Source organism: Euprymna scolopes, chromosome 31 (assembly GCF_053919585.1).
Source record: "Euprymna scolopes isolate OS-2025 chromosome 31, ASM5391958v1, whole genome shotgun sequence".
Taxonomy (NCBI): Eukaryota; Metazoa; Mollusca; class Cephalopoda; order Sepiida; family Sepiolidae; genus Euprymna; species Euprymna scolopes.
The window spans coordinates 82,629,483-82,656,982 of NC_136512.1; the positions used below are offsets into that span (position 1 = coordinate 82,629,483).

Here is a 27,500-nt window from a genome sequence, read left to right on the forward strand (position 1 = left end):
GATATCAGTCCGTCAAAATTTCCATACAGATCTCATCTAGTTTGATTATTTCAGTTTCCTTGGTTTCGTGGTATTTTCTTTTTATGTTTGTAGCTATAAATTTGCAGCGTTATTCTACATGTTTTCATGTGATTAGCTAAAATCAAAGTGTAGTATTTGTCCTTAGTCAATGAAGTGAAACCCTTCTAGACTAAGGCAATTAATACTTTCGTCCGATCCAACGTGCACCTTTCTGGGGAGCTTGATATTCCTTCACATTATAAACGACCTCGTGTCAGTTTTTGCTCTTGCGGGGAAGCAATTTAATAGCAGATACGGCCGAGGTTTATCTGCTAGTGTCGGGCCATATCGACGGAATTGTTCGCATCGTTTTTTGGTTGTGCCGACATAGATTTTCGGGATCCAGTTCAGTCGTGTTCGCGGAATTATTCGGGACCGTGCCGGGTCGTGTCGACGTAACTGTTTGGTACCATGTCGGTATTGTTCGGGATACGTTTGCTGTTCGGTTGACTTGACGGTTTTTTGCAGTCGTGCTGACGCGTACAATAACAATATTTTCTTGTTAGTTCGATTTCTCTTCCCTCAGGAAGATACAATACGTAATTTGTTTTCAAGTAGTTTTTGTTTGTTTGGTTGGTTTTGCCAGGTATTCCGTTTCAATGTTCTCTTTCATTACTGCTAATTGGATGGCACTGACATCTAGAATGTCCATATATGTTTTTATTAATCGTGCTCCTCGAATGATGTTTGTTCAGCAATTCCCTTTAGAATTTTCCCTTTGTCATCGCCAGTAATTTTTTTTCCGAATACCATTTGAATATATATCTAGATAATAATAATTATCTTTATTATTTACTCACTAGAAATAGTCTCATAGGGAATCATCAAAGATTGTTTCTCTTTTTTTTTTTTTGCGAACGGCTTGTGTTGTTGTCTGCAGTCTGAGTGACAATTGTTATTGGCGCACAAGGAGCTTTCACACAGGTCATCAAAGATCCCTCCTTGAAAACAACCTGTGATGTTCCTTGGAAGCTGAGTGACAACAAGTTTCCCCAGACTTCCAGTACTCCCTATGTCTTTCGATAACACTTGCAAATAAATTTGCGTTAATGTAACAACTGCTTACCGTTGATTTCTTGCTGGCAGCAGCCATTAGTCTCCACATGAATTCTCCCAGTTCTCTTCGGTTTTGTCCAGCGGAGGTCTGGTCAGCGCTCTCCCCTCGGTCTTTCCATCCGCCTTGACTCTTACACTATTTTCCATCACTCTTGGGGTGAGGGGGCAATGGGAGGAGATGGAGGAGGCGATAGAGAACTTGTAAATATGCAGCTTCAATATTCTTACTTTTATATTACACTTCTCTACCGTTCTTCCCCTGCAGCAGTTTGTCTGGTCCGCGCATGTGGCTCGTGTCTATTAATCTCCGCATTCAAGGGGTTTCCTTAATATTTCAGCTGTTTTCATTATCGTTTATTATTATTATTATCATTATTATTATTTTTATTATTATTATTATTATTATTATTATTATTATTATTATTATTCTCACACTGGTCATTCTAGTAGATTACTGACTGGAAAGAAAACAATAGTATTCCCTGAAATCTGGATGACAATTAATCTCCGTAGATTTCTAGTACTCTCTACCTCCTCCGCTAAGGTTTGTAAATGATATCACGTGATCTCAACAGGTTCTTGTCATTTACTTCTCTCTGAAATTTGGGTTGCAACAAGTTTCTCCAGAACCCCAGTCTTTTTCACTCTCCTCCAGTACAGATGTTGTTAGTGATTTTCCCTCCTCGGTATTTCCATTCTCCTTGAAACTTTTGGAGTGTTTGGATTTGGTGTGGCGACAGTTGATGCTAGCGCCATTTTTTTTTTAAATGCGGGATTGCATTGTTAACTTACAATTTTGCGGTTTCATCGTTATTAGTTCTGTGTAGCGTTCTGTTTATCTTTTGGTTTGCCAGCTGTGTTGTTTATATATGATCGCTTTACGTTTGTAGATAATGTGGGTTTGTTTTCGCAATAGCGGATTTTCTTTAAGATGTCAGTTATTTTAAGCATTACTGTCTCCGCCGTCCCCGCTTATTCCGATTTCTCCGGTTTTTTTTTTTGTTTTTTGGTTTTTTTTCAACGTTCTTTGGAACTGTTTTGTAGTGCTCCTACAATTATTACTATTATATTGTTTGGGGGGGGGGGGTATTTTTTGTTTATTTTTGTTGTTTTTTGTGTTTTTTTTTTGGTTTTTGTTATATTTTTTTTGTTTATTTTTGTTGTTTTTTGTGGGGGGTTTTGTTTGTTTGTTCTTTTATGTGGTATATTCCGCTCAGTTCTCTTGTAACATTTGGCATATTTATTTTGTATTTTATATAGCAAATTCTGCAGTTGCGCCTGGACAAGTGGAAAATAAGTTCAGCTACTCTAGAAGGGTCATATCACCATGTTATAAATCATTACGCACGATAAAGTGTTAAAATATTGTTTTTTTAATTTGCAAATCTCCGTTTTGTGTCTATAAGTTTATATTTTTTCCATTTACTTCATTTAATCAAGTGTTTAAGTGATTCATTAATTGTCATTTTCTGTTTTATTTTGTTTGTTTTTCTGTTAAACAATTATAAATATATCAAAATGTATATTTTGTTTGTTTACTTTATTTCATCAGATGCGTACGTCGAATTCGTTTATTATTTTCTGTAAGATCAACTTCATAATCATTTATAACATCGTGATATGGCTCTTCTAGAGTTGTCGAACTTAGTTTCGACTTGGATATGCGTAACTGCAAAACTGCATTTTCTGTTTTCTTAATCCTCGCTCTGTGGTCTGCTGGGTCGGTAAAAATTTGGCAGTTTTTTTTCTTCTTGTTAATCATTATGATGTCCGGTCTCGTTGCTTTAATTAACTTACCGGTTTGTACCTAAAAGGATTTTGTGTGTGTATGTGTTTTGTTTTTTGTTTTGTTTTCTTTTTCATTTTCTATTATTTTCTTTTTAATGACTAGTAGTAGTCGCACAGACCATCATCAAAGATTTCTCTTTGAGAACTACTTGAGTCTGAGTGACAACAAGTCTCTCCAGGTTCCGAGTACTCTCTATCGATAACCAATGCAGATGGATTTACGTTATCGTAACAACCGCTTACCATTGATTTCTACTTGGCGGCGACCATTGGTCTTCATTGGAAGGTGGGTGGCAAAAAACCTCCCCAATGTCCCAGTCCTTTTTGCACTCGTCCAGCGGAAGTCTGGCTGGTGCTTTTTCTTCTCGATCTTTCCATCATCCTCGATCCTCCTCACTTATTTGGTGTGGCGTTAGTTTTTGGTGACACACACACAAAAAAAATGGGGGAGGGGAGGAGAATTAAAATAAAAATATCCAGTTCCAGTTACAGTTTATCTGTGCCTAAATCAAAACGTACATTCCATGAACAAAGCTTCTTTCTTAGAACTGCACGCCTGTGTAACTCTGTTCCGTCTGCCTGCTTCCCACCTGACTACAACCTGGATGTCTTCAAGGCCAGCGTTAACAAATTCCTAATGAACCGCGCCCTTAAGTAAACACTTCATTAAATCTCCACACTAACGTACTGTACTTGCAATAACCCTTATCCCTGAGTGGCTTCCGGGCCTTGATAAGTGATGACCATCGTGTAAAAAAAAAGTTATAGGATTCTATGTGATACTCCTTTGTGTTTTGCATCTGTAGCATTTTCTGCGTGTCTAGTTTTTGTCTGTAAGCCATGTATATTCCTCTCTGTACCTAAGAGTTTTCCTAAATATTTCAGCTATTTTCATTACTATTATCCGTTGTATCTTACCAGCCATTACTTCTGATTCCAATCTCTCCCATTTTCTTTTTGAAGTGTTTTTTTTTTTTTTTGGTATTGTTCCTAGTGCTCCATCTATTATTGACGCTATTTGGACTTTCTTCATCTCCTAGATCACTTTGAGCTCACTTACCAGCTCAGTGGATTTTCTCCGCTTCGCTGTTTTCGTGATCTTCACTCTGTGGTCCGCTGAAATGGCATAATCTACAACCTGACATGTCTTTTCATTTTTGCTAACTAGTATGACACCCGGCCTTCTTCTTCTACTTCTTCTTCTTCTTCTTCTTCTTCTTCTTACCAACAACAACAACTCTTTAGGATTTTGGCACGTGTTATCATCAGTGTAGTTAAACAAGACGATTTCTTCCAGCCAACATTCGATACCTGATCTTATTATTAGCAGTCGGGATATTTTACTTATTTACTGTCACGCTCCCCTCCCCCAGTAAAATGAGTGTTGTCTTTAACTAGATGTCATAATTTTTATCAAGGTGAAAAAGCCAGTCGTGGATAATGGTTTATGTGTGTCAGGTTGATATTGCGTCAACACTGTGATAATCAGTAATGGTCGAACTCGAGTAGGATTTAATTCAACAAGAACTTATATACATTAAATTTAAAAAGGCCCATATTATAGTCAGCTGGGAAAGAGTACAGACGTGTTACCTGACCGTTACGTCGCAAATAGACAAATAAACAAAACAAATAAATAAAATAATCAAGTCGCAACTTTTTCTTTCTTTCTAAACAAAAGATTTTATTACGGTTATCTTCGCAAAACTAACAAAATAAAAAAAAAAATGTCCGTTATAACTTGGCCGCATTTCTCCTTCTTCCAACCGCACTCCGGGCACAGCCGACCAACTCTCGTCCATGACTTTACGCATTCATTTCCTTTACGTTGTCTTTCTTTTCTCCGAACTTGCGCCGGCCGTATGCCGGCCATTTCTCGCCTGCGTCGTTACACGTCCGTTTTCCTCGACGCCGACTTTGTTTCTCCCCGAGCACGTGTTGCATTTTTTCTCCTTTTTCTTCTCGCGCACACTTCCTAATTTTCAGATGCACGTTTCTTCTGCTACTGCTGCTGTTGCCGCTAATCTCTCTGAATGCTAGCTATCCTTTGCTGCTGTTGATATTTTCCATGCGTCCATACGCACTATGTTATAGACGGACTGTTTTATGAAAGAAATTTGCTCATGTATTTTTGCTCAGTTTTAAGCGCAGATGGAAAATAAGGAAAATGTTTTACAGAGGGAACCCTAGACACAAACTTAATCGATGAAATGGTTTTATATTCCTATGCATTATTGTTTGCCAAAAGAGCTCAATTCTTATTCTAACTTCAATGCTTTAGAATAAGTTGCAACAAGTATCTCCATTACTAGAGAGCTCAACCTTCGAACGGTTTGTATGAATGAACGTGACAACAGGTGCGTCTGTCTGTGTCTGTTTCCATCTCTGTCTGTTTCTCATATAATATTAATAAAAATACGCGGCGATCCGCCGTCATGGGTCAAAGCCAACCAGTTCTCGTTTCTATGCAATACAAACAATTCGCCATAGCTTTTCTGAGAAGACGTAAAGGGTGTGTATGTGTGAGAGGGGAGGGGGGTAGGAAGGACGCACACACGCACGCACCGGAAACGACATCGCAACACAACAAAATCGACGTATCGTGTCATTGTATTCGGGGCGAGGTTTTACAACGTTTTTCCTGGTCGAACACACGCGCACAGCAAGGGAAAGTCACAATGAATGGCAGTTTTTGTCGAAGCTATTTTTTTTTTAAATATTTTTTGCAGTAGAACAACACTTACCAACCAACTTATATGTATCTATATAATTATTCATCTATCTAACTTCCTCTCGCTTTCTCTCTCTTACTCTCCCGATCTCTCTAACTCTTCGCCTTTATCTCTCCCTTTCTCTGTCTTTCTCTTCCCCCTCTCTCTCTCACGCACACTCTCTCTCTCTCATATATATATATATATATATATATATATATATATATATATATATATATATATATACACATATATAAATAGATAGATAGATAGAGAGAGAGAGAGAGAGAGGGGGGAATGTTATTATTAGTTTTTGTTTGCGATACTTTTTAAATAAATACAATTATTTATACGAAAGTGAATTTTTACCTGAATTCGAGTTGGGATTAATGTAATATATATATATATATATATATATATATATATATATATATATATATATATATATATATATATATATATATATATATATATATATACTGAGAGAGACGGAGAGACAAAGAGACAGGCAGACAGAAAGAGAGAGAGAGAAAGGGATGATATTAAATACATACGTAGACAGATAAAGGTAGTGTAACTGCTATAACCTTGGCTAAGGCAACGACATATTTTCGCAACTTGTTAAAATTTAAAGTCTCTCGATTCAGACACACTATTCATGCTTTTCTTGTATTAAGCCGCAAAGACGAGGGATTAAAAAATAAAACACGTGTCCGTGGAAAAATGAATACACCGATTCATATATATATATATATATATATATATATATATATATATATATATATATATATATATATATATATTTATTTATTTATTTATTTACCAGTGGTGAAAAAACCGGACTATGCTAGTTGGATTTTTTCCTCTATTTGAGGATTTTCCTCTGGCTGAAACAATTTGTAAACACATTCTGAACTCACAGTAATAAATTTCATATATATATATATATATATATATATATATATATATATATATATATATATATATATATATATATATATATATATATATTAGTGATGGGACGATTCCAATATTTTTCCCGATTCCGATACAATTAGCGATTCCGATTCTTTATAAATTTCTAAATATATAACTATAAAAGTGTTATTTTTTCCCGAATTCTGTAAAAACACATCTTAAATGTGCCTATATTTTCTCAAACGTAGAACACATGCTTGTGATGAGTTGATCTAGGGATTTAAGTCTTATTGGAAGATTAAATAAATAAATAGTTATCATTTTATTATTATTACCAGCAGTGGAAGATGTTTCTTAAACCTAAATCGAATAAAAAGGATAATTTAAGGAATCGGTTTGGCATCGGAAAATAGACTCAAATTTTCCCGATTCCGATACCCCAAAAAGCTAAGATTTTCCGATTCCTGGTTCTGATTCCGATTAATCGTCCCAACACTAAATATATATATATATATATATATATATATATATATATATATATATATATATATATATATATATATATATATGTAGCAAAAAACAAGCTCCTTCAGTCTTGGACAGACTATGGATACCCACGAAGGGTTGCTTGCGCGTGATTTTTTTTTGTGGCAGGAGGTGCGCAATCTCCAACCACACCTCTCCTGAGACGACATTGTAAAATACCAGTTGCAAGTGAAGTACAGGACGACCGAAACTAAATGCCGAGATAAGCGGAGAGCATATACAGCGCCTAGAATTCCCAAATGGTCACCAATCTGGTACTAACCAGGCTCAACGTTGCTTAACTTCGGTGACCTGACGAGAACCCGTGTATCAACGCGATTATGCCGTACGTATATATGTATGTATATATATATATATATATATATATATATATATATATATATATATATATATATATATATATATATATATATATATATATATATATATATATAATTCAATTGATGCCAAAACCAGCAAAATCGCTATAATACTAATTGGCTTATATCTTCCCTCTGATGAGAATAACGCACTTTTTAAATTGTGTGCATTAAGGAAATTTCAATATATATTATTTAGGTAACCTGTCGAACAACAAATTAATGTAAAAAAATGTAAAATATATTTTTCCTATATTTTTCCTTATATATATATATATATATATATATATATATATATATATATATATATATATATATATATATAGAGAGAGAGAGAGAGAGAGAGAGAGAGAGAGATATTAACGTTGGAAAATAGATGCTACACAAAATGTTTCACGTTTAATTTTCGTGAGCATTGGTCAAGCTATTGCATGGAATTAATGTTTTGGGTATCCCTGTTGTATTGAATTTGCTAGTCAGTCAATCAAAAGAAAATATGAACAACTACTACTACTATAAATACTACTACTACTATTAATAATAATAATAATAATAATAATAATAATAATAATAATAATAATAATACCAACAATAGAAAATAACAAAAGATTATAATCATGATTTGCAGAATATTTAAAAACAAAAAAAATAATAGGGAAAAAATAATTAAAATGTAGATCAATATCCAAAGCAGACGACAAAGGAAATCAACAAATCCTCGCTAAAAACAATATATATATGTATATATATAGCCATCCACATACAGTATTGTTTCGCTTTTTCACAGCTCATCAGTGTGGCTAGACAGTTAACTCCCTCAAGCCAGGTTCGAAACCCGACCACCCAAATGAGAGGCAAGGCTTATCACTATTATGCTATACTATTGCTGCTATGGGGGTAATGAATAAACGATGTTTTGACATCGTAAAAATGCCTTCGTCGATTTGTTTACACAAAGACCATTACTTAATACACTAATAGCAGTTTTATATCACTTCCCAATATGCTCAACCCAAGATAGAGAGCATTAAAGCCACCCACATACAGTACTGTTTCGCTGTTTCCACACACACACACACACACATATATATATATATATATATATATATATATATATATATATATATATATAAATAATCAGAATCCTGAGGTGAATATGACCCCAAATTAATTAATCGTGTGGTATCGAGTCTTATAGAATGTTTTTAGAGGTAATATTATATAAGACAATCCTCACCAAAAAAGAGAATACCTCACTATACTTGATAAAGCAAATGGAAATTTATAGTTTTTATGTTTAAATTAACAGAAAAACATACATCAGTTTCCAGAATCGAAATGTAATGTTTGAATAAGGAATACAGTTTAGATTGTTTTTTTTTTTTTTTTCTTAAACCATGGATTTTCGATGGTACCATGTCAGCTTTTTCTCTTTTCACATCTCGATAACTAGGGGCACAAGAAAAAAAAAATGCTCCAAAATCCCCGCACATGTTTGATTTATAATTTTACCTCACTATATTTGGGACTTTATCTTATTGTATCCGTATTTCGAGTTCACCCTTAAAATATCTCATTTGCAATATCTTCAGCTATCCTGAGTGTTTATCAAAAACAGTACGAAAGTTTTTAATATAAAATTCTAATCCATAAAAAGAAAATAGCTTCCAGCGAACACTTAAGAAAATAGCTTCCAGCGGACGCTTAAGAAAATAGCTTCAAGTGACCACTTAAGAAAATAGCTTCCAGCGGACACTTAAGAAAATAGCTTCCAGCAAACACTTAAGAAAATAGCTTCCAGCGAACACTTCAGAAAATAGCTTCCAGCGAACACTAAAGAAAATAGCTTCCAGCGGACACTTAAGAAAATAGCTTCCAGCGAACACTTAAGAAAATAGCTTCCAGCGAACACGTAAGAAAATAGCTTCCAGTGAACACTTAAGAAAATAGCTTCTAGCGAACGCTTAAGAAAATAGCTTCCAGCGAACTCTTAAGAAAATAGCTTCCAGCGAACACGTAAGAAAATAGCTTCCAGCGGACACTTAAGAAAATAGCTTCTAGCGAACACTTAAGAAAATAGCTTCCAGCGAACACTTAAGAAAATAGCTTCCAGCGGACACTTAAGAAAATAGCTTCCAGCAAACACTCCATACAGGGACTATACCAACAAACAAAAAAAAATAAGAGGATTATACCCCTGATGTTCAGTACACGAATAAAAAATATCTTATAATTAATCGAAATTTACCTACAATGTGGGTTATTCAATGAACTCTGAATCTGACCACAATATACCACTCTATACAAGGATTACCACAACATCTGGATACTACAAACTCATATCCTGTCTTGTATCTATTTTATTTCATCTTTCCTTTAACTATATGCCTTAAAAAGATGTATTTGATTTTTAAAATATATTTTCTTTGTATGTGCTTAATAACAATATTATTTCGAATATGATTTAATATTTGCTAATGTATTTTCCTCTGAGGAGATGAGCCTACATCGAAAATCCATGAGTTAAGGAAAAAAATCCGAATTGTATTTTTTATTTAAACAATAAAATTCTGTTCTGAAAATTGCTGTTTTTCTGAATGGACTTTAAACAAAAGAACAATATACATATATATATATATATATATATATATATATATATATATATATATATATATATAATTATTATAGTAAATAATGTATAATTTTGTATATACATTTGAATTTCTGATGTGTGGACCGTTTGCTCAGTTGGTAGAGTGCTTGTGTCGCATGCAGGAGGCTCGATTTTAAAATCCGGGGTGTGGATATGTCTGACTGATGAGCCCAAATTAGGGCGAAACTCGAGTCTTAGACTTCCGGTTCGTTGGCTGGTATGGCTGTTGTGGGCTTCGGCACTCTTTGGGCTGTAAAATTCTCTCTCTCTATATATATATATATATACATTGAAGGCATATCCAGGGCCGCTGCAAGAAAGGTGGGGTCTCTCTACCGTGCTAGAAAACTACTAACACCCGAAAGTATCCTGTACCTCTATAAGGCCACCATTCGCCCATGTATGGAGTATTGCTGTCACATCTGGGCTGGTGTATCTGCTACTAGTCTCTCGCTCCTTGACAAGGTTCAAAAGACAGTCGCAAGCCTGATAGGCCCTGAACTGGCATCTAAGCTTCAGCCTCTGTCCTATCGACGAAATGTTGCATCCCTCTGCCTTTTCTACAAGTATTTTAGTGGTGAATGCTCTGACGAACTGCAATCACTTGTGCCCCCACGACGTGAGAACCCTCGACAAACCCGACAGGCTGCTAAATCACACCCCAACACTGTAGAGATCCCTAGATGTAAAAGATCTTTTTACTCCAATAGTTTCTTCCCCAGAACCGCTAGACTCTGGAATTCCATTCCAGGTCCCTGCTTCCCCAACAGTACTGACGTGCAGAAGTCCAAGTGTAACGTGAACCGACATCTTGCTGCCCAAATCCCTACATAGTACCCCAGTAGTTGTTGCCCCTGATAGTAGCCCCCTACACCAAAGTGGCAATTTGCCTTGTTTGGGGTGAAAATGTAATAAAAAAACAACAAAAAAAAATATAGGCAAATAGGAATAACACAGACCTCAGTTTAGAAAAATATGTGGAGAAAATGGTATTTTTATTCACAGCATTTTTGCTGTCGTCGGCGCCACCTGTAATTATGTGTCCAGATATCTATAAATAAACTATCTATGGACACGACCTTCTAAAAAGCCCGAACCTGCTGGCAAGGGATACCAAATGTATTTATATCCACTGTTATTTTCATTATTTGCAATGTCTTTTAAAGAAAGTATTTTTTTTTTATTCACAGCTCCTTCGCATATCTTTTTTCTGTTAAGGCATAACATATTTTCTTTTTGTTTCAGACACGAAAATATTTTTTGAGGCATACATGTTTTAATTGGAAATTTAAAAAAAAATTCAGTCGTTCCCTTCCCTGCCCCTTTCTTTCTACGAAAAGCCATCCGCTCCACCTATATTTAATGGGTCGGTTGGTTGTTTTTGTTTTACGGCATATCAACCCTTTTCGAGTTATTTAATGCCGAATCGAAAGATTTTAAAGAAAAAATGTTTAATAGAATATATTTGTTGTTTTCAAGTCGGTTTCTATTTAACCTAACAGGTGCTACAACTCCGGGTCAGAGTGGACCTGAGAGCAATGGTAATTAAAGGGTGGCTCCACACTCCCCACAGCCCACAAGCTGGGGCCTCACCACTGGATATAGTTTAAGGTCATATCCAGGACCTATATTTAATGTGCCCGGATATCTAGAACAAAACAACAACAACAAAAACTATCCCTGAACACACCCTCCTTAAAAGACTCAATACATTGGCAGGGTATCATAAATTTACGATAATTTGCCATATCTTTAAACAAATTTATTTTGTTTAATTTTTATCTGTGAGCCTCTTAACTACGCAAATTTAGTTTCCTCTTTAAGCATTTTCCTTAAGGCTACGCGACACCATAAAAAGTTTACCTATCTCAAAACGTCCATTTCCAAATAGTGGTTATGAATATACTTAGTATAATACTTAGTATCATTTTTTTCAAAATAGAATAATAAGAAAAGGCATTGTGGATGCATTTCGACAGTCAAGAGACTATCACTTTTCTTATGTTGTTTCTTTCTTTTTACAAAGGCATCACCACTTATCAAGGTCAAGAGGCCACTCGAGGATAAGGGTTAAAGAGTGTACAGTAGACAATTGGACAATAAAGTAATCGTTAGTAATGAACATTCAGTAAATTTGTAAACTTATATGAAACGGCTCATCAAAAACCTTTTTACGTTAGACTTGAAGACAACCATATTGTAGTCAGCTGGAAAGCAAGAAAACGGAAGGCAATGCCACAGGCGTGCAGTTCTAAGAAAGAAGCTTTGTTCATGGAATATTATTGATAGTGTTTTCTGCTAGACGGGTGTTTCTTGTAAAAGAGGGGGGACAATAGATTGAAGCTCAGTCGAACAGTTGCCATGAAAATAACGATAAAGCAGAGATAAAGTCACAACATCTCTTCTGTGAGAAAGAGGTTGTAGGGAAGAGAAAAGGCCATCCCATACGAGGCTACGAAGTCTATTTTGAGCTCTATCAAGGCAGGATAAATCCTTTCTAGCAGTTCCTGACCAGATGTAGCAACAGTCCCTCAGTCTTCATTTCAAACGAATGGCCAATGTTTCTGACAAAGGGGAAGACAACGCTGTATACTCGTTTGCAAGTTTTGTGCGAGATTACCAAATTATCTTTTCGATTCGCTTCTTGTTTCCATGTCACTAATAAGTGTGCTGAAGATAAACGTTTTCCTTGGCTGACTTTAACCGCTTGCTATTCAAGGATCCGCATCTTCCTATGACTCCAAAGAAGTCTTTCCGTCCAGCAGTTGCAAAATACCGGGGCGGGGTGAATGGAGTCTGGACCATCCACTAGTTTTTGGTATGGCCTCTTGAGATACTCTAATCGAATTTTGACGATAACTGCCGTTTTCGGGGAGTCTGGAACCGATGACTGACTGTCTCTCTCCGGACTAACTGCTAGAACACTCTCTAACTCTCTGACTCTGCCGACTGATGAACTGACTGTTGAATAAAAGCTCTGCAGAGCTATTTATCCCAAAACTGTGGTCGTCTAGAGGCGCGATCTCTCCCCTAGGTCGTCAAATCCACACGTGCCACATCGAATCATGTAGAAATTAATTAGTCAATTCGACACTCCAGACCGACTGACACAATGAGAACATGTCCTGAATTTTGGCCAGGGTCAATGGGGTACTTCTCCGGTTTGGGCGATTTTCTTTATCATCAATCTAAATGACATGCAACAATAATTAGAAAATAACTCTAATGCATAAAATAAAGCCGTCAAATGCTCAGCTCTTTATCGAGTTGACATTCTTTTTTATTCTTAATCGAAATGGCATTCCTCTTTTTTTTTTCACGAAGACAAATCATTAATGATCCAACCAAAATAATCCATCATCAAAGTCATGCTTGACCAAATTCAATTCCATTACTCAGCAGTCAAATCATAAACGGACTAGCTTTAAACTTTTTGCCCAGCTTTAAACTAAACAATTATTCATTTGTCATTTTTGCTGGTGAGTGCGTTCACATTTATTGCATAACTACTAAACACATACATTAATTGAATTTCCAAAACGAATTAACACCTACCCTCTTGCCTGGAAACATATTTGACCACATGATTATTATTTGTCATCTTTGCATAGATATTACGTCATTGTATTATCCGGCCAAGCACCCGCATTATCTACCTCAATAATGACGTATTGCTAATGTGAATCAGGGATCGTAGGCATAGAAGCAACTATCTTAGCTCCGGGCCCGAATTTTTCGGGATTAGCCACACCAAGGATGCACGAGGGCTTCGCAATTTCCAACGTAGACTCTTGCTACAAGGTCTCCTTATCTAACATCAAGGGTCTAGGTTTCAACATTCCAGAGGTTAAAATACAATCACGAGGGACCCAACTTGGCCTGTTGTTCTTGCGTGCAACTAGCATTAACTCAACTTTGTTAGTCGATTTCTCCATAAGAAAAAGCTATTCTAACTTCTAATCCGAACCCGATTCTCAACATCGTCATGAACATGGAACGTGTGGCTAAACTATTAATTCCTTTCCCTGTTGTAGGGGCATCTCCAAAGAATATACCAAACATGCTTATATGTGCTTTAGAGTGCAGCTTACTGACAACACATAATTTATATTTGTCTTTTTACTGTCCCTGTAATGATGCCGTAGCTATCTTTGAAGTTATCGCTAAACAAATTGAGCATGCCTTGTCTTTTCGGCCAACATTTACGGCTGTGGATATTAGACTGTTCGCAATGTTGAATGGTTAGCCCACTTAAACAAAACAGGACTTTTGCCAGGATTTCTAGTTTGCTTATGGCCTTACACAGATTGTTAACGAACCCACTCTGCTAAGCGATGCTGATGGACAATTTACAAGACTTCTTGATCTTTTTCTAACAATATCTCTTAAACTATGTTCTGCCTGCGTTAGGATCTTTCGATTACTTGATTGTATCAATATTTCTCTCCATCGAACATTTTATCGATACTGGTTGACTGGGATGGTTTCCGAACGTTCATATCGGAACTATCCTATAACGTCGTTAAAAAACAACTATGAAGATAACAATAACAGTCCGCAAAGAAATAAATAAATATACTCCTATAAATACAGAGACGAAAGTCGTACCTTCACTCTAAATCTATAGAGTTGTCGATGTGTCTGTATTTCTTGCTATAACGATTACCAACGCAATTTTTTTATTAAATTTCACCGTAGGTATCCACTTATTGAATGACCCCCCCTCTCTCTCTCTCTCTCTCTCTCTCTCTCTCTCTCTCTCTCTCTCTCTCTCTCTAAAACACACCCTCACTATACATACAGGGGGAGCGTTCAAAAAGTAATACACCTTATTTTTTATTCCGCACAGATGAGTCAAGGAAGAGGGAAGAAAAAGAGAAAGAGACGTAACGGAGAAGAGGAGAGAAGAAGAAAAAGCAGAAGAAGAATGAGGAAAGAAAAAAAGGAGGAGATAACGTAGAAAGAAAGGGAAGAGAAGTAGAAGAACGGATTGCAAATTACATTGTTATGATGACTGAATCTATGCATTCATGACCTGAAAGATTCATCTTACGATGTCGACAACCTGAAACAGTAAAATGCAACACCTGCCATGGACTGCATTAGAAGCATAGATGTGTCATTTAATTTTTGGTAATCGAGCATTGAGAATGTTGGTTAATATGGAGAAAATAAACTCCGAGGCACAAAGGGTCTCTCCTTTTATTGGTACCACTCCCATCTTCGTAGTTTATCAACTTTTTGAGTTAAAAAAATAAGAGGTTTTACTTTCGTATGACACTCGTATAACAAAGTGCGCTCCGTACGCACTTACACGGCCATCGTTCATTTGCTGGAAATATCCATGGAGAATGGGTGTAACTGTGTAAAAAAATATATTGCACAGCACACCAGTTCGCTCGTTATAATCATATCACTCCCGTCTTCGTAGCACTTCAACTTTTAGAGTTAAAAAAAAATGAGGCTTTACTTTTGGAACAACTTTCGAAATTCTATCTATTTATCTCGCAGTTCCATAATATTTCGATAGCAATATCTCCTCTTCAATCGCGATAACATCTATACGTCAACAAAGAAAGAAAGAAAATAAACAAGCATCCGACTCGGCATTTTTGTTTTTTTCAAATGCAAATAAAATTTATTGTAAACGAATTTATCCTTGATTTCTCCAAAACAACGCATTTCATTATTTTTACAAATACTTTTGTGCACGTACATGTGCTTTTTAAAAGTCTCTGTCCACACCACTTCACGCTTGCGCTAGACCGAGCTTTTTTGCCCTCGACTTTCACACGGCCATCTTGTCCGGTAAGCAACTTGCTTCTCTCTGGACAACGAATACTATTTCCAAAATAATTGAATTTGGCATTAAATAACGTAAAAAGGGTTGATATGCCGTAAAACCAAACCAAAATAAGAATAGGATTAAACGTTTTTAGCTTCAGAATAATCTTAATTATAAGTGAGTATTATTTGGATTATTCGAACAACAGTTCTCACATTAATCGCCCAATAGTACTCCTTTTTCGCCATGATATCTTTCTCTAAGTCAGTATCTGTTCCTTCGAATGAAAGTGTAGTGTATGTTCATACACAATGACATTACTAGGACTAATGCAGTAGGATTTGATAAATATATATGAAAAGTTGAACTAGATGTCTTTTCGTAATTCGTCACTGGGATTCCAGAAATCTAAATTACGTCAGAGATTCGACTCGACCTTGACGCTTTCATGGAGCTGCGTCGTTTCTGAATACTGTCCTGATGTCAAATGGATTATATATCGATTATCAGTGCTTATCTAAAATAAGTACACTGTAAACCGCCCGAAGTAAATGCGTACTATATGGGTTTCGTTTTGTTTTATTTAAACATGCATGACGTGAATGACGTGATGACATTAATCAATATACGAGGGTTGTTCCAAAAATAAGGCCTCCTATTTTTTAACTCAAAAACCAAAACGGGTACCTCTACAGATTTTCAACTAGGCGTATCTAAACGTTAGCTCGGCTTTGCCCGGAATATGACGCTCGGATTTTTCTTGTAGTCTGACGTCAGATGGCAAGCATATGACGTTTGGATAATAACTGAAGAAACGATAAAAGCAAAAAAAAAAAAAAAATTAGATGTTGCATAAAAAGCATGGAGACTTGCAATATTTTTGACATTTAAGGAGAGTAGATATTTAAATGCGGCCTACCACGGCATTATTTGGCACAAGGTCAATAAAGCGGGGATTCAAGCAAGCTCCCCTAAAGGAGGGGCACTCTTGCCTAGCAAAAATTGACTGAGCATTCCTGTCGGCATTCCCCGGTCGGAGTGCCTCACGCAACAAGCAGTGAACTCACTCCACTCGAAAGCCGGGTGGCAAAGCCTGGGAGGGTTGACCTTATCAGTCCGATACGGCGTACCTTATCAGTCCGATACGGTCTGGGTCAGTTCCTGGCCCCGCACCTGTCGGGCTGATTATCAAGAACGGATTCTTGACGGGTACTTTCTACCCAAGCAGCTCAAGCAGCAAGGAGACTCACCCCCCCATATATATATGAGAGAATGATCACTGAAAGTTGGGAGGTTTTACTTATAGACAGTGGAGATAGGAACTGACAAATCAAATTAAGCCACGTTCTGATATCAACCAATCAGAAAACAGAACTGCTCTATAAAAATATTGAATTATTTAGCATTCCAACATAATTTTTTTTAAGTGTAAAGACGACAAAGATATTTTTTCCTTAGCCTACAAAATTATAAAGTCCAGGACCTGTACAGAACAGCTACCCACTGAAAATTCTTCATCTCCAAGACTTGTATAGAATAGATACCCATCTGAAACTCTTCTGAAATTGAACATGGCTTCCAATTTAGGACTATGAATTTACTGATGTTAGAGAAGCAACTGCAGACGTTCGAATTATTTTTTTCTTGTTAAAATTAGAAATTAATTAGATCCCCCAAAAAAAAGAATTGCATTACATGTAGCGTTAGATGCATCATTGCAAAGAGAGGCAACGTAATCGACGGATTGGGGTAGCGGTTCACACACTATTAAAATTTTTCTTCGACAAAAACTTAATTAAATATAATTTTTTTTTTTTACAAAAATAACAATTGAACCTATTTTATAAAACTGTTCCTTATAATTCATTTTCACAAGAAAAAATGTCAACAAACAAAAACATAAAAATAAAAAAGATACAAAATTTCTTCAGAAAATAAAACTTTTGTTTGCTAACCATTATGAAAAAATTATAACAACAACAAAAAATGCTTATAATAAATTCCCTCTGCATAAAAAATTTTCAGATCAGGAGTAAAGGTCAAAACATGGAGCCTCCCCAGGACGAGAGCCACCCATTTCAATTGATGCCAGATGGGGATCAGAGCGTTGATGATGTAAAGATAGAAGCTTGGTTTTGGATGCATTAAAAGTGACCAGCCACCTCTTCCCCCACTGTACCACGCGCTCAAGATCAGAGGAGAGAGAATTAGAGAGAATTTTGTCATTTACGGCCTTTAATGTGTTGCCATAGATTGTCGTATCATCAGCAGAGATGTCAACGAATGATTTAAGTATGTGTTTTGGGAGATCATTGATGTAGATCAGGAAGAGAGCTGGGCCCAGGATGGACCCTGGGGGGACTCCAGCATTAATACTGTGGGCCTCTGATTTCTGCCCATCAACCACTACTCTTATGAACCTATCAGAGAGAAATGATTTAATGATTGAGAAAACATTTCCAGTAATACCGTAGCTGGAAATCTTGTGAAGTAGGCCCTTATGCCATACTTTATCGAAGGCCTTCGATATGTCAAGAGCAATTGCCCTGGAAAGGAAACCTTTGTCAAGAGATTCACTAATCCTATGTGATATAACCGTTAGCACATCTGCTGTAGATCTTACAGAGCGGAAACCATATTGCATGTCACTAAGAAGGTTGTTTCTGTTGAGGTGGTTGACTACTTCTTTATTTAACATGGATTCCAGCAACTTACTCATGAGACACAGGAGACTTATTGGTGTGTACTGAGAGGGAGATGACTTTTCACCTGAATTCTTAAATACAGGGCATACTGATGAGGTTTTCCGGGGTGTTGGAAAGCACTTCTCCTTAAGGCAACGCTTAAACAGTTTTGTAAATATGGGGGCAAGTTCTGGTTGGAGATTTTTCAGCACTATAACTGGAATGCCATCAGAGCAAGTTGCTTTACTAGAATCAAGGTTCTTGATAAGCTTGGCGACCTCACGCACAGATATTTGTATGTTGCATAGCGTGTTGTCTGTTATAGGAGGAAATACAGGGAGTTGATGGTCATTGTCGCATAGGGTAGAATTAGCTGCAAAGTTCTTGGCACATAGTCTGGCCTTGTCTGATGCTGACGAGATGACCTCATGTCCATTGATGATAGTTGGGATAGAACGCACGCTTGTGTTCAAGATCCTGTTTGCTATACGACTCATCTCAAAAGGATCCCAATAAAAAATATTCTCGTTCTTCTTGTTCTGGTGATTTTTAGTATCGGTTTTATTACTAATGTAAGTGGAGGTGTATGGACGAAATCTTTTTTAATCCCAATCGAACAGATTTATTCAGTTTCGTTGTGAGGTTCCCCGATATTCACGGGATCAGAAAATGGTCAAACTTAAGGTCATTCTTGCAACAACTTCTTGACATCAACCTGTTAGTACGACTGGTTTTTAAAAATAATAATTTCATCTGCACCTGGATTTGAACCCAAAAAATTAGTTGGATGTGAGACCGCCAACTGACCAACAATGTGTATAAAAATTTAATAAATATGCTTTAAAGTGATAACCTGTCGGATTTAGAACAACACCAACAATAGGAATGATTAGCCGCAATTCTTGGTCTGTTTTGCTATAACTGGGTTATTAGTAATACATTAAATGAATATTAAAACACAATTACGGTAGGTGGTTTTGTTTATATTTATTGTATCTTATTTTATTTTTTTTACAATTTCCATTTTTCTGTTTTATACCGCTGTTAAGATTTGATCATCGGCAACACTCGGTATAGTTCGACGCTTGAAAAACAAGGCGTGTGTATGGTGTTACGAGCAGTTGTTAGTGTCATTCCTCTGAGGAAGCTTTTCTCAAAGATGAGATATCCGCTAAGACTCGTAACTGCGATCTCACGAACGCATCTGTCTCTTGAGACCATCCACCGCCGACCTTTATGTAGTTCTACTCGTATTCTTGTCGTTCTCCTCGACACGACTATGTTGTCTGCTGTCAACAGTAAGTTCACCTGAAATATATCCATATGATTAAAGTATACTTTAATGATTCCATTCCCTGAGCGATGTTTCTTACAAAAGGTGAAAAATTGCTGTCATATGGAACGTAATCTATTAATCTAACATTTATCCTGGCTGGTTCTTCTTTTTCTTTTTCTTACCTTGAAGTCGAATTCTTTTTTTCTTTTTATTTCATACAACAAGTGTTTTCAACCTTCGTCTGTAGCGATTTCCACACACAAAAAAAAAGACGTTTTCAATGTCTGGTAGCCAAACTTTTGTAATCACTGGAGCCTTCCGATCTACCCTCATAATACACAGCCGACACCATCGGGATTAATTTATAAGTAAACTAAAATACGAAATTAACTTACAATGCGAAAGTGGCGCAAAGATGAAGGACGCTATAAAATTGTATGACAACGCCACAGTAATGTGGAAGTAGATTACAATGCGGAATGAGATGAAAATATAGGAATGACTCATCCACTGTGTTATACAGAAGAAGCTATACAATAAACCGTAATATGGGAGAAAGGAATGGGAATAGTGACCTCGGAAGAAGTATTTATTTCGTGGTGAAATAAGCTGAGAATAATTGGAAGGAAACTTAACGTCTGGGATTTCTGGTGGGAAGTAGATATATTTCAGGGAAACTGACTGTTGACAACAGACAACATAGTCGTGTCGAGTAGAACGGCAAGAATACGAGCAGAACTACATAAAGGTCGGCGGTGGATGGTCTCAAGAGACAGATGCGTTCGTGAGATCCCAGTTACGAGTCTTAGCGGATATCTCATCTTTGAGAAAAAGCTTCCTCAGAGGAATGACACTAACAACTGCCCGTAACACCATACACACGCCTGAATTCAATTAATGATGATTATACAATTTTTAAATGTATGTCGCTAGACAAGGCATGCAGCCACTTAATGTAAGGAACTAACTGCAACTAATCGCTTCCGACGACGTTTTGGGAGTAACTGTATACTTTGGCTACGTAGATCAGTGAATTCCTAAAATATTGATTAATTGTACGATCCATTGATCGCATGACAATAACCACATTAAGAAGAGAGTATCTCTATGGCGATATATTGTAGAGGTCGCAGAAAGTCAAAAACACGTCCATTCGCTTTGACATCGCATACCCAATGTTTGATATAAGCCACTTGTCACCTGCTTCAACCAGACTCGATTCTCATGTGTCAAAAGCGATGGCAACAGTAGGTTGACTTACTTGTTCTGACATCTTTAATTCGAAGGATTTTTTTTCTTTTTCAATTACGCCGAAAAACAAGGGTCTGGAAAACACACACACACATACACACACACATACACACACACACACAGACACACACAGCAAAATGAATCCATATTGTTATTGAGCCTTCCGTAAAGTCTACAGATCAAAGAATTGAGCTTCACGGACAACGGCAAAACCGAAAACGGAAGTAGCCCGATTCACGATGCTACCGTCTACTTTAATGATGTTCGAGCGTAACTCACATTCCCGATTCCTAATATTATTCAACACAAAGAGACAGGATCTACCTGGCCAATTTACTATGAAAACTTCCTCCAAAAGCCCACACGTTGTAGTAGAGTACGTTGCAAGAAACACAGTGCAAGTAATAACTGTACAGCTTTTTTTTAACAACGACATTATTTCCTCTTTCTCCCGCCGCGCGTAACTTCTCGATAGTCTGCATCTCTAACATTATCGTCTTCACTAACGTGCTCTCTCTCCTTACGGTGAGTTCATTGCGCATTTCGTGTGCGTCCGCGTGCGGGTCAAATAGTTATTTTTCTATTATGATAGAACAAGAGACCGTATTCAGTGTAGATTTTTCAAGGACTTCTCTATCTATACTCAGCGTATTTACAAGTGCCACGTGTGTTCCTTGAGTTGTTTCCGGCGCGAAATGACTTGATCGGTCCACGGCAAATGTTTCAGATTCAATTATTTAGAATCTCAATTAATCACCGTCGGTCAAAAGATTACCTTGTCTTGGAGCATTTCTACCCCTCGCTCCTTGTTATAATGCAACTTATCCTTTAACGTTTGTTTATTTTTTATATCAAGTTTTTTTGGGTTTTTTTTTTTTTGTCGTGGCATTGGAAGCCGAAAATAATCAAGACAAACACAGAGGTATAATGAGCAAAAAATAAAAAACAAAAGAAAAAGTTTATTAACTAAAGTATATTACAAAAAATATGCGTCCGGTTCTGTGGCCATAACTACCATCAAAATCTGCCACAACACTTAGTCATTACTCTATTGTATTTATGTAAGTCCATTTACTCCCGAAATAGGTAGATCAGATTATACCATAATAAATTGTCTAAAATGACTTCCTATAAATAATTACATGCAGATTGCAGCGGGGACCGATTTGATAAAGAGAACTCTATGTATTATTGTGCTATACAAATAAGTTTTCTAGAGGTACTTATACAAAATTACCGAACATCAAGTACCAAGCCTATAGAAACCAATACAAATGTTTATATCTTATACGGCACAATCACGTTGACGCACCGGTTCACATCAGATCACCGAAGTTTAACAAGGTTAAGCCTGGTTGGTACGAGATAGGTGACTATTTGGAAATTCTAGGCGCTGTATGTGCTCTCCGCTTATCTCTGCATTGTTTTTAGTCGTCCAAAACATGTAATTTCGACGTCTGCGATGAAGCTCATTTCTGTCAAATCCTCGTACATGATTCAAAATAAATGAAAGTCTAAGAATGGAGCATCCGGAAAGCATGATTGATGCGGAAAGAGTTAGAATCAACAGTGTTTTCTTTTTAGTATCTTAATCACAGAGCAGTGCCCGTTTTTTTTTGTTTTTTTTTTGTTTATTTTTTATTTTATTTTTTTTTTTTTTTGCTTGTCACACTCAAAGAAAGAAACGACTAGAGGATGAGGATCCCGATGTTGAGTCCTGGGATTTTGACACTTTGACGGCATATCATTTGACGCTACAACGTTGTTCCTGCACCCACCACTTTGAAGAAGGGTTTTAATTCAAGGGTTCGGAATTGAGTTTAATTATGTGCATGTTCGCATACTCGTCTTGTGACTATTCTTCCAGTTAACCCTTTCTGAGTGCTCTCAATTAGAAGATTCGAACGATCAATCCTACCAGGCCTATAAATAGTTACTAATTGAAACACACCTATGCATGGATCTATTCAGGCAATTGACACGCGGTCTCTGTACTGAAATTGTCATGAGATACTTGTATTTCTTTCATTATTTCTGGGCGACGGGAAGCAATGTGGTGGAAAGCAGAGATCGGTTGGTGTTATTTTTAAGCTGTTTTTCTTTATCTGAGTGCACAATGAAAGCTTGAGATTCTAGTCTACCCTGCTTTTTACAGCATATATGTTTCGGGTCTATTTTGTTCAATGGGTCGTACAATTAATTAAGCGTATTTATTTAATAATTTCCAATAACAGGTTCCACAATATGACCTTAAACTATATCCGATCTTGAGGCCCGAGCTTCCCTTAATTGCAATTGCTCCCAGGTCCACTCTGACCCGGAGTGGTAGTACCTGTTAGGGTCCCAATTATGGGTTAAATAGAAACCGACTTGAAAACAACAAATATATTCTATAAAAAAAACCTTCTTCAAAATCACTGGATTCGGCATTAAATAACCTGAAAAGGGTTTATATGCCGTAAAAAACCCCCCAAAAAAACAACCAATCAACCAATCAAACGATAACGGGTAGACCGAGCTAATTTAGCCCATTTGTTATCGACGAATAACATTAAATTACGATTGTGAATATATATATATATATGTATATATATATATATATATATATATATATATATATATTAGTATATTTAGGCAGCATTTCTTCTTTTATGCAGGTTTCATTAAATAGCACAGATAACTCTTGCTCGTTTTTCTTGTAATCCTCCTTTTCTCTTTGTCGGACCATTTTCAAAACGTTTTTTTCCGGGTGAACAAAGAAATTTACCATAATCGCGAACGTTTTCGACCTCCATTGGTTATCCTAAGGCGATTAGTAAAAAACAAAAAATGAAATTGAAAAATGAAATTAGCGACATGAAATGAAAAGACGATTAAAAGATGATGTAAAGGCGATTAAAATCGCTTAAAATATACATATATGTGTGTGTATGTATATATTTATATATATATGTGTATGTGTGTGTATATATATATATATATAGATAGATATATATATCTATATATATATATATATATATATATATATATATATATATATTAAGTAATGTGATTGATAATTTACCTATCGAGCTTATTATATATCAAAATTACAGCGATCACTTTCTCTTTCCTGTATTTTAATTAAACTAGTAATTTCACTGTTACATTGAAATACACTCAGCTCTTTAGACTATTGTTCTAATCTCCTTCAAATTATATATATATATATATATATATATATATATATATATATATATATATATATATACAGAGTGTTTCAAAAGTCTTGGGAACATTACAAGTTATTAAAAATCGTTATGCTCCCTAGACTTTTGAAACACCCTGTATATATATATATATATATATATATATATATATATATATATATATATATATATATATATATATATATATAATCGAGAGAAGACACTGATTAGAAATCAGATGAAAGATCCTGATAGATATTATTACAGTAATACTTTCAGGGCGATCCTAGCCAAAAAGTAGAAGTTCAATATTTTAGCGTAGAGCAATATATAAGTTTAGTGGTTATATTATAATTCTGAAAAAACAACATATAGACACATATATTCGAATTAAGAATTTATAGTTTGACAAAAGGAATATATAGAAGGGGCTATGTTGGTTTCCTTAATCCATGGATTTTCAATAAAGGCTCATATCATCAGAGGAAATGAAATGCGGTTAGCAAAATTTTCAGCTGTGAAAATAGTTTTTTATATGGTGAATGATAATTATATGGAAATAATTATAGGAAAGGGGAATTTGATACAAGCCTTTATTGAAAATCCAATGATTAAGGAAATCAACATAGCCCCTTCTATACATTCCTTTTGTCAAACAATAAATTCTTAATTCGAATATATGTGTCTATATGTTGTTTTTTTTTTCAGAATGTAAATATAACCACTTCACCATATTCCCTCTGCTTCACATTTTTGTTATCAAGTAAGATCTTTGACTTATTGTTTCATCAAATACTTTTGTATGCAAAATCCGATTCTGCATTTTACTAATTCCTACCCTCTGATGAGAAGGAAAGTATTTCTTCGAAACTCCGCGGCGGATTAAGGACTATTCACTTATCAAGTGTTCCCTTTTCAGATTAATATGTTTTTAACTCTTTTTCAAAGTGCTTATATATATATATATATATATATATATATATATATATATATATATATATATGACCCGTTTTTCTTAAATCAACCTTGACATCCGTGTTTTAAAATCTCTCTATTTCTACGCACAATTCATCTTTCTTTTAATAATATTATTTGAACTCATTCCATTATTCCTTGCATCCATTTGTTGAATTATTCGACGGAATTCTGCCTTTTGAACCATCTTCCATTTAAGCGATTCCTTGGAAATTTAATTACCTTTTTGGGATTTTATCGTTATTGGATACTTTACACTTCACCAAATCATCCATTCACGTGAAATCACCATTTTCTTCCACCTATTCCCTTTGCTTCACTATTTTTTACCAAGTAAGATCTAGGACTTTCTTGCAGTTTCATTAAATACTTTTGCAAGCAAAATCCGATCCCGACTTTTGCTAATCTCTACCTTGTGACGAGCAGGAAAGTATTTCTTCGAAACTCCGCAGATTAAGGACTATTCACTTATTTTTTGCTTCCTTTTTAAAATTAAATATGTTTTTAACTCTTTCTCAGAGTGTTTTTAAGATGTTTTATTAATTACTTGTTCTGTATATATATATATATATATATATATATATATATATATATATATATGATGATTGCAACGTCTTGTCAGACGAGTGCCACTCCCTCTGACACTTAAAGTCCATGAGCCCAAAAATCACTTTTTTTTTAGTCCTACTGGTGAATTCACACGCTCAAGCAGGCACGACACTGAAGATGGTCATTGAAATAAATTATTACATGCTTCCAGCATTTCAAGCCTCCACGCATTACAACTTTTCCATCGCCACAGGTCTACTTTTATAGACAAATGCCTCAGGGTGTATCTATACACAGATGATGTTACAGATTCTTAGCTTTGTAGGACAGCTAAGTCTCTCTCTAGGTTTAAAATGTTGAGATCCAGCTACAAGCAACAGCAAGATAGCCAGCAACAAGTTAAACTGCAGACCAGCATAATGCGGGTACTGGTCTCCCGCTTTACGTTTTTTTTTAATCAGAGATTTGCTTCTCCAAGAAATGTTGCCTTCACCACAGCTTACAGGAGTCCTCTCCACCCCAAACACACATATATACACACAAATACACACGGTTCTAGTTGGCCATTAACCCCGAAAAAGGGTTATTTCATATATATATATATATATATATATATATATATATATATATATATACACTCACTCACTCACTCACATAAGGCATAATCACGTTGACACTCGTCATATCACCCTGGTTAAGCAAAGTTGAGCCTGGTTAGTACCAGATAGGTGAACATTTGGGAGTGTTAGGCGCTGTATGTGATCTCCACTCATCTCGATCTTCTTTCAAGTCGTCCTGAACCTCATTTGCCACTGGTATGTTACAACACCGACTCAGGAGTAGCGTGGTTGGCTATCGTGCAATACTTGCGATAAAAATCCTACGCACAGGCATCCTTACAATGAGTATCAATAATATCACGAAACTTAAGTAAGCTCTCTCTCTCTCTTTATATATATATATATATATATATATATATATATATATATATATATATATATATATATAGAGAGAGAGAGAGAGAGAGAGAGAGAGAGAGAGATTACTGTTTTTATAAATAAATAAATAATACGTCCAAATAAAATTGGGCGACTTTCTAAGAAAAACATCGGTTCTCCGAGGCGGAGGCATAAACATTACTATCGTTTAAAAAATTCAAAACAAAATCCACTTAAACAGATGAACGATAAAAACGAAGCAGTAAATTGTCTATGGCAACATAGCGCGGTGGATTAGGGCGCTGGACTGAAATACATAAGGTCCAAGGTTCGAATCCTACTAACAGCCAAGCCACGCTGAAGAGGAGTAGGGCTCCGAAACACGCGTAAATAACTGTTTATATAAATAATACGTCCAAATAAAATTGGGCGACTTTCTAAGAAAAACACCGGTTCTCCGAGGCGGAGGCATAAACATTACTATCGTTTAAAAAATCAAAACAAACTCCACTTATATATATATATATATTGTTTCTCTATTTTATATTTAACTCTATCACCATTTTTCCCCTCTTTTTCCTCCTTGATCTTTCTTATTTATATTTATATCTCGGCAGTACAGTGAAAAGCATATCATATTTTTCTTTTATTAATATTATTGGAATTTTTTTCCTTTTTTTCATTGTACACATTTTTGTGAATTTTTCCATGGATTTCTGCCTTTGGATTATTATGGACCATCTTCTTCCAATTACGGGATGTC

General features: G+C 35.8%; 1 pseudogene; it reads right to left on the bottom strand.

Annotated features, from left to right (window-relative positions):
• Positions 1–7,293: 7,293 nt before the first annotated feature.
• On the bottom strand, positions 7,294–7,410 carry LOC145255902 (5S ribosomal RNA; annotated as a pseudogene).
• Positions 7,411–27,500: the final 20,090 nt, after the last annotated feature.